Consider the following 8675-nt stretch of genomic DNA (forward strand, 5'->3'; position numbering starts at 1 on the left):
AAATTTAGCCAGGACTAGTGGCGCTGAACCTGTAGTCCCTCCCAGCTACTCGGGAGGCTGAGGTGGGAGGACCACTGGAGCCCCAGAGGTCAAGGCTACAGGAAGCAGTGATCACACCACTGCAATCAACCTGGGTGGCAGAGTGAGACCCTGTATCTTAACAAACACAAACACACACACACACATTCTCAATGAAAAGCTTCTTTTTCCACCAGAAATAACATTACAAGTCAATAATACAAAATACTAAAATCGGCCGGGCGCGGTGGCTCAAGCCTGTAATCCCAGCACTTTGGGAGGCCGAGACGGGCGGATCACGAGGTCAGGAGATCGAGACCATCCTGGCTAACACGGTGAAACCCCGTCTCTACTAAAAAATACAAAAAACTAGCCGGGCGAGGTGGCGGGCGCCTGTAGTCCCAGCTACTCGGGAGGCTGAGGCAGGAGAATGACGTGAACCCGGGAGGCGGAGCTTGCAGTGAGCTGAGATCCGGCCACTGCACTCCAGCCTGGGCGGCAGAGCGAGACTCCGTCTCAAAAAAAAAAAAAAAAAATACTAAAATCTAAAGTTGTTATACTTCAAAAAATACTTATTTTAAATAATACTAAAAAATACATATTAACTAATTTAAAGAAGAGCGAGTCTAAATTTGGAGTGATACGGGCTTCAATACTGTTACTTGATAATTTCTTGCAAGTATAGACTGGGCGCGGTGGTTCACGCCTGTAATTCCAGCACTTTGGGAGGCCAAGGCAGGCAGATCATGAGGTCAGGAGTTCAAGACCAGCCTGACCAACATGGGGAAACCACATCTCTACTAAAAACAAAAATTAGCTGGGCGTGGTGGTGCATGCCTATAATCCCAGCCACTCGGGAGGCTGAGGCAGGAGAGTAGCTTGAACCCAGGAGGCAGAGGTTGCAGTGAGCAGAGATTGCGCCACTGCACTCCAGCCTGGGCAATACAGTGAGACTCTGTCTCCAAAAAAAAAAAAAAAAAAATTCTCACAAGTATTAATATCAACTTTTACCAACTCTGTTTGCATTATTGAATATTAACACATATTAATAATAAACATTACCCACCAAATATAAGAATAGTAGGATTAAATATGACTTGAGAAGGCCAAAGTTAGTAACGAAACTAGAATACAATGAAAGAGAAATTATCTTTGGGTCCTTTTCCCTTGTTTACAAACATGTACACAAAATTTTGAGTACTCTTGAACATACTTACACTAACAAATGCACAAAAAGAAACAAAATTGTGCTATTAAAAGGTAGACAAGCACGGGCACGGTATCCTACACCTATAATCCCAGCACCTTGGGAGACTGAGGTGCGTGGATCACCTGAGGTCAGGGGTTCGAGACCAGCCTGGTCAACGTGGTGAAAACCCATCTCTACTAAAAATACAAAAATTAGCTGGACGTGGTGGCTCACACCACCTGTGGTCCCAGCTACTCCAGAAGCTGAGACCCGAAAATAGCTTGAGATCACGCAACTGCACCTCTCCACTCCAGCCTGGGCCAACTGAGACTACGTCTCGGGGAAAAAAAAAAAAAAAAAGGGTAGACAAAGAATATTTATTATTTTATTTTTATTTATTATTTATTCAAAAAATCTATAATTTTATTTCCCCCCGAGACAGTCTTGCTCTGTCGCCAGGTTGGAGTGCAATGGTGCGATCTTGGCTCACTGCAACCTCCGTCTCCCAGGTTCAAGCGATTCTCCTGCCTCACCCTCAGCTAGGATTACAGGCATGTACCACCACGCGCAGCTACAGCTAAGTTTTGCATTCTTAGTAGAGACAGGATTTCAACATGTTGGCCGGGCTGGTCTGGAACTCTTTACCTTGTGATCCACCCGCCTTGGCCTCTCAAACTGCTGGGATTACAGGCGTGAGCTACCATGCCTGGCCCATATAAATGTTTTAAATCTTTTTAGCATCTTGATTTTTAATTCATTTTGAGCAGCATGTCCTACCTTACATATTTTATATACTGCAATCTTTTAATGTAGTAAAACCAGTTCAATGTACTTTAAATCTTATTTTGATGAGCTTTTCTAATTTCTCACTCCCTGTTTATAAAGTGCAGACAGTAATATTGACTTTTTAACATCTCATCCTCATGAAGACAGTGTAGAGTAGTGGTCTGAATGCCTAAACTGGAATGTCAATGTCACCATAGCGGTCGGTCCCTGGAAACAATGACTTATCCTAAGGTCTTTGTCTCTTCGTTTGAAAACAGGCAGAATACCTATATGAAGCACTTATTGTGAGGATTTCACAAAATAATACCTAGCATAGTGCCTAGCAGAGGTAATTAATTAACGTTAATTTCTTTCACAAAGTTTATGTTATGGACTGAAGATGTGTATACCCCCAAAATTCACATGTTGAAGTCCAAACCTCCCAGTGTGATGGCTATTAGAGGTGGGCCTTTGGGAAGCAATTAGGTTTAGATTAGGTCCTAAGAGTGAGACCCTCTCATGCCGGGATTTGTGCCCTTTTAAGTAGAAAAGAAAAAGACATCCTCACCTCTCCCTCCCCTCCCTCCTCCTATCTCCCTCCCACTTCACCTGCAGGCAGGGAGGAAAGGTCTTAAGAGTGCCCAGGGAGAAGACAGCTGAGAGGGCAGGTGCTTCCCTGATTTCAGACTTCCAGCCCCGGACGTGTGAGAAAATACGTCTGTGTTTTAAGCCACCTCAATATATGGTATTTTGTTATAGTAGACCGAGTAAACTAAGGCAGTATCAAAAAATATTTTCAAAAGGAGACTTTGGAGAGCAAGATAATTTTCACCTCATCCCAATATGCCACAGGTCTGTAATTCTACATCCTCAAACAGTATTCAGTATCACAGGTTACTGCAGAAGATGGTAACATTATTAACTAGATTTACTGGTAGATGTCTATTGATTTTCCATGTTGACCAACAGGGAGAGGAAGACAGGCTAGGAACAATAAACTACACTCAGGTATATTCAATACACTTTTCTGGCCCTTGGCTATTCCTCTTGCCAGGTCAATATTTCATAGATAACAAAAGTAACCACCAACTAACTATACTGGAAGCAAAATAATGACAAAGAATCCACTGATGACAATATAAACTCTTAAAAGCCAGTCTAACTGGTCCTCTCCCCATCAGTTCAAAGAAATTGCCAACATTGTAGACTGAATGCTAGTGAACTACACTAGGTTCGCTATTACAGGCAGTTTTTTTCACTGCAAAAATGCTACATAAAGCACATTTTTAAGTGCCATAAACCTACTGTTTATCTTCTGTATTTAAAATGCAAAATACCATAATCACTTTACGAAATATACTTTAAATGCTGATTTCCTATTTAAAAGTTTATACATTCAAAATTCAAAAGAACCTAAAACTATTCATCCTTCCCATGTATGAAAACAGACCATTTTTTAAATAGGTAAAATTCCCTAGAGAATATAATTTTTACATCATAGCAATAAAGTAATTATCCATCCTGAAGTCTAAAACAAACAAAACAAACAAACAAACAAACAATACAAAGAACATCCTGGAAATCTAAATGCCATGTAAAAGAACGCCAGCGCATGACGGTAAAATTTTCCAAAGGCTAGGAAACATCAATAAAAATTCAAAATGTAATGCCTTATAAATATTCAACATTAGTAGACAATAACAAATAAAATCATAGAGTAAAAATTTTTGTGTTCACAGATAACTGTTATAATATTAAGGGACATCGTCATTTCCACTTTTGAATAGCTACCTCAGTTGCCATTACAGCTTCCATTGTTCACAATAAAATAGTTGCATTGTTTTTCAGTGAAAGAAAAGAAGGAAAATATTGCTGAAAATAAAGAGAAAAACAAGTCTTGACAAAGCAAACAAAATGATTTTATACGCCATCTCGTTCCACCATAATTGCAGGACTGAACTAGTATCCAAAAACTAAATATGTCAACAAACATATGCATTAAAATCTGTGCTTAGTCAACACAGCTATCCTGTGCTACAGGGCAAATAAAATTCAAATTTTCTATTTTTTTTTAAATAAAAGCAGTGACTTATTAGAAAGAGACTACTGGTATAGGAAGCTACAATGGGGATCGATTCCTCCAATTTCATGTGTCCTTACTATATATGTATCTCTTTTTGTTTTTTTCATTCTGGTAACCAGAGTACATGTGACAGGCTGCATTATTTCAAATACCCAACACTGAAAGTTACTTTCAGGCCTGAATCTAAGGATGAGATGACACATTTTATAGAAGCTTCTTTTAGTACAGCAATAGGCAAATTACGGTATTAACAAGACTTTAATTCTACATTTACATTTTTTTTCTCATTGTAAATGTAATGTGAAACTTGTAAAATACAGGGAAAAAATGTTTAATCACCAATAAATCCCACCATTCGGAAACCTTGCTACTTTTTGGTAGATTTCCATCCAGTGACACTGAAAGTTCAATTTTCTAATTCGATACTGATAAATATGCAGGAAAAAAAAACAATGTATCCTCAATATTGTCTTTCAATAAATATACATAAAACAACAATTATTAATTATATGACCTGTTAATTTCACAAAAGTCTCTAAAATGTTTTAAGTGGTGGGGTGTGGTAGGGAGTCCCATAATTCAGACACTAGTCCTGAAACTGAAATCTCTTCCACAATGTTTATATGTCAACCCTTTAATGGCAGTGAGCAGCAAGCTATGACTGTTCGTACAGTGATATTAACATTAACGTCCCTACATCAAACAGGCTTTGCTTTTATTTTCTTTCCATGTATACCTCAATAGCGTTTTATTTTCACTGTAAAAATAAATAACCTATATCTGCATAGTAATTTTACATAAGCTTAAATTCAAAGACTTGCGTTTTTTTTAAGCCAACCAAACTGTTGGTGCTTCTGGCCTATGAGACGGTTTACCAGATAAAGTAACATTCTTTACAGTCCAGCATTCTCTCTCATAACATAAAAAAGAATTTAAGGAATATCCCTTAAATATAGTCACATTATCTTTTGTTTCAACTCACTGTTTATGGAAGCATGCAGATGTCAGAGTTGCAAAAACTGAAATGACTTCATTAACAAAGCAACACCCCAACGTTTAACAAATGTCAAAACCTCACCAAAAAAAAAAAAAATGAAACAAAACCAATTATATTACCACTAGCAAATTTTTTCCCTTAAAATTTAGTTTAGTCTTATTTCTAGTTTCAAGGGAAGCTTTGTCTACTCAAGGTATCAAAGGTCTTCAAATCCCATTCATTTTCTTCTGCCCAAGAGTTAAGAAAGTCTAAAACAGAGTAAGTCAGATTTGTTACTGGGATCTTCTCACACTTGCCTTTTAAAAGAAATCTTTCAACAAAGACTCAAAAAAGAAACAGCAAAGTTTGGGGAAAGAATTGTCTGTCTTTAGGTCAAGCATTTCCTGATAAGTGACTGAAGGTCTGGCTGCCTGGAATACACTTTGCTCACCCTAGGAATGATCAAGTCTCAAAACAAAACTTGCCTCTTCTTTATGTTGAAAGTGACCTGTTAGGACCTGATACTAATTTGACGAAGAGGTGATAGAACATGACCAACGAGGTGTCTTTGGTGGACATATTCATATAAAGGAGGCGAGAGCCACAGATTTCAGCTAAATGCTTTTTGTCACTTTTGCAAAAGAAAAGCTAATTGTTAACGGCCATGTGACATTATAGATCCCAGAAAAGGAAAGGGTGGGAGGAAGAGAGAGGAGTTCAAGGCAGTTCAGGGTCAGAACAAGCTCAGGCATCCTGTCATTAACAAACGTTCCCCAAGCTGAAAGCAAAATACGGCTTACCCGAAAAGGAGTGGGTGAAAAGAAGGGGGAGAATGAGGGGAAAAACCACAGGAGAGTCAATGTGGCAGTGTGGGGGTGATAGGAGGGAGGGAATCTGGAGCTATCCAGCTGAGTTGGGGAGCAAAAGCATCGCGTACAAAAAAGCTGAGAAAAGCAACTGCGACGAAGACGACAGCACGAGGCACCCTCCTCCCCGCATTTTTCCCTCCCCATCGTTTTGCTGGGTTTCCCACATTCCCTCTAGCTCCGCTCCCGACCAACACTCCGGGGTGTGACCTGCCGGCAGGAGGCTGCCCTGATCTTTGTCTCTGCCGACTCCCCACGCGCGGGCTCCTCCTCCTCCTCCTCCGCGCTCCCCACCCGCGCATAGCCCCGGCGTCTCCAAGAAGCTGCAGGCGCCGCGACCGCCGCCTCCTCTCCCACCTCCCGCGGACCCGCGCCCCTTCCTTCCCCTCCCGGGCAGCGTCGTCCGCGCCTCCAGCTCCACCCCCGCCAAGGGGGACCTTTGTGTCTCGGGGGACTTTCTGCCTCTTTCCCGTCCTCCGCCTCGCGGGGAGACCGGCCTCCCCCGCAGACCAAAGCTGCAGCGAGCACCGGAGGCGGCTGCGTCTGTATCTGTCGGCGCCTGCCGAGAAGCAGCTCGCAGACACTCACACCCCACCCGAGCCCCGGAAATCCCCGGGCGACCCAGGGTCCTCGGTGGACCCCAGGGATGACAGGCGCACGACAGCCCCCCGCGCCGCGCCTCCTCGCTCAACTTCCCGGCCGGGCCTGAGCCTCCCGCGCCCCCAGCAGCCCCCGCCCCCGCCACCGCCTCTGTCCCACGCAGCCTCCCGGCCCCGGGGCCGACCCGACACCCGGGAAAGCGCGGCGCGGACGCCGGCTGCCAACTCACCAGCAAGAGCGGGGACCGCGAGTCCCGAGTCGAGGCGAAGAGAGGCACAGGGGGAAGCGACTCCGCGGACGCCCGCGGAGACCGGATGCAGGTCCGGGTCCCAGCTGCCGGCAGACGTGAGACGCCTCCGAGCGCAGGCCTCCGCCGCCACAGCCGCCTTCCGGATCTCGCCGCGGGTCCGGAGCCTCGGGAGGGGCCGCGGGTGTCTCACGCGTTGCCAAGTCCCCCGGTCAACATGGCTCCCGCGCCGACGAGCCGCGCGGACGGCCCACTAATCCCCTCGGAGCAGCCGGGCGCGAGCGGGGCGGGCGCCGACGGCGGGCTGAGGCGGTCCGGCCGGGCGCTGGCTCCTAATTCTCCGCGGCTCTGCGGCGGCCCGCGGGGAGCTCAGGAGACTGCAGGCGGCCCGCGTTCGCTCCCTGCGTGTGCGTCGCTTTCGCACTCGGCGGCTGCGGATTGACGCCTCCGCCTGTTCCCCGGAGGAGAGCGAGCGCAAGAGAAAAAAGACTTTTATTGAAACGATCCAACCAGCGGCGGCGGAGAAAAGCGACCGGCCGCGGGAGCTTACCCCACCCCCGCCTGAGCCGCTCGCCGGGGGCAGCGCGACCCCTGCCGGCGGCGGCGGAGGCGGGGGCGGGGCCGGCGGCCGGGGGAGGGGCATGCAGGGCGGGGCGGGAGTCCCCGGGAAACTCCCGACTCCTAAATGCGGGCGTAGGGGGAACGGCGGGAGGGGGCCAGAGGACCCCAGCGGAATAGTGCCTGTCCGCAGCGACTGGGGGAGAAATCATGTGAATAATTCAGCCCCTCCAACTTCCCCCCTGCCCCTCGACTTCCCCCTGCCAAACGAAAACTCGTGCTTCTGTTATACAAGTAATTATTGTACAAGGTGTGTCCATGCCACGGTTCTCCACTGGCTTTCTAGAGAGTCCATGTCAAAAGACCCACACTGAAAAATGTTGATGGCTGCAACTTTTCTCCTTTGTTGTATGTGGGTACGTGGGTACTAGTGCCGCAGTCTTGCACACACACCGCATCTATTCATTTAAACTACAGCACAGTGTTTTGTATATATTATCATGTGCCCGGCAATATGCTGAGTCCCGTAAGGACGGAGAGTCTAGCTGGGATGAAAGGTGATTAACAGCTATCATAAAAATCTGAACGTCATGAGCGGAGAAATACAAGGTGCTATGAAAACAGAAAGGACTACTGTTGCACGGGTTAGGTTTTGTTTTCTTGGGGGAGGCGGGCCGCGAGAGGTTGGCCCAGTTTCTCCAACTGTTTTGACTTTCTCCTTTCCCAGAGGCTAAAAGCTAGTTCAGGAATGAACAGTAGAGTGGCAGTGAAGACAAACTAAAGTAATACTGACCCACTTCTTTCCACTAATAAGGATAAAAGCATAAAGTAAAAACAAACTTAAACCCCTAGAGGGAGATAATGAGAGGATTGAAAGGAGAGAGTAGGGACCGGATGTAGACAACATAAACAAGAAAAAAAAACCACATAAAAGTCCTGTGAAGTGAGAAATTTTTTTTCCATGTTAACACCCGGAAGTAGAAGCTGCATTGAAGTTTCAAATCACAGTATGTGCTGAGAACTTCGGAGAATTATCTTTTTGTATTTAGGGATGAATCCTTTCCCCCTTAAAAATGTTGTATGCTGACATCTTTCTCTTATTTTGTTGGGCAAAGTTGAATGCATCTACAGTTATATCCAACGATCGTGTCAATCAGGCTTCTCCCATGCCTCTAAAATTACCAGGACCCGTAAATTAGCAACAATTATGCTCTACACGTATTTAACACTTGTTTACAACCAAGAATGCAAATATACATAACAAGCTTTCCGTTAGAACAAGTGCGCTTTGTTTAAAAGCACTGTTAATGAGGCTTTTTAAATTTGTTCAAGTCAAACTTGGAACTTTATAATATAGCAAGACGTAGCATCAC

General features: G+C 45.1%; 1 protein-coding gene across 3 annotated transcripts in view; it reads right to left on the reverse strand.

The window, feature by feature from the left end:
* CDK17 (cyclin dependent kinase 17) overlaps positions 1–7307 on the reverse strand; it is a 115664-nt gene extending 108357 nt beyond the window's left edge. For 2 of the 3 annotated variants that reach the window (XM_074007573.1, XM_005571919.5), the window contains exon 1: positions 6727–7307. The gene's annotated coding sequence lies outside the window, so the exon portion shown is untranslated. Of the gene's footprint in view, positions 1–6088; positions 6253–6726 lie in introns of those variants that run through there. The other variant, XM_074007572.1, reaches the window with a different exon arrangement.
* Between the last annotated feature and the right edge of the window lie 1368 nt (positions 7308–8675).

Source organism: Macaca fascicularis, chromosome 11, assembly GCF_037993035.2.
Source record: "Macaca fascicularis isolate 582-1 chromosome 11, T2T-MFA8v1.1".
In the NCBI taxonomy this organism is placed as follows: domain Eukaryota; kingdom Metazoa; phylum Chordata; class Mammalia; order Primates; family Cercopithecidae; genus Macaca; species Macaca fascicularis.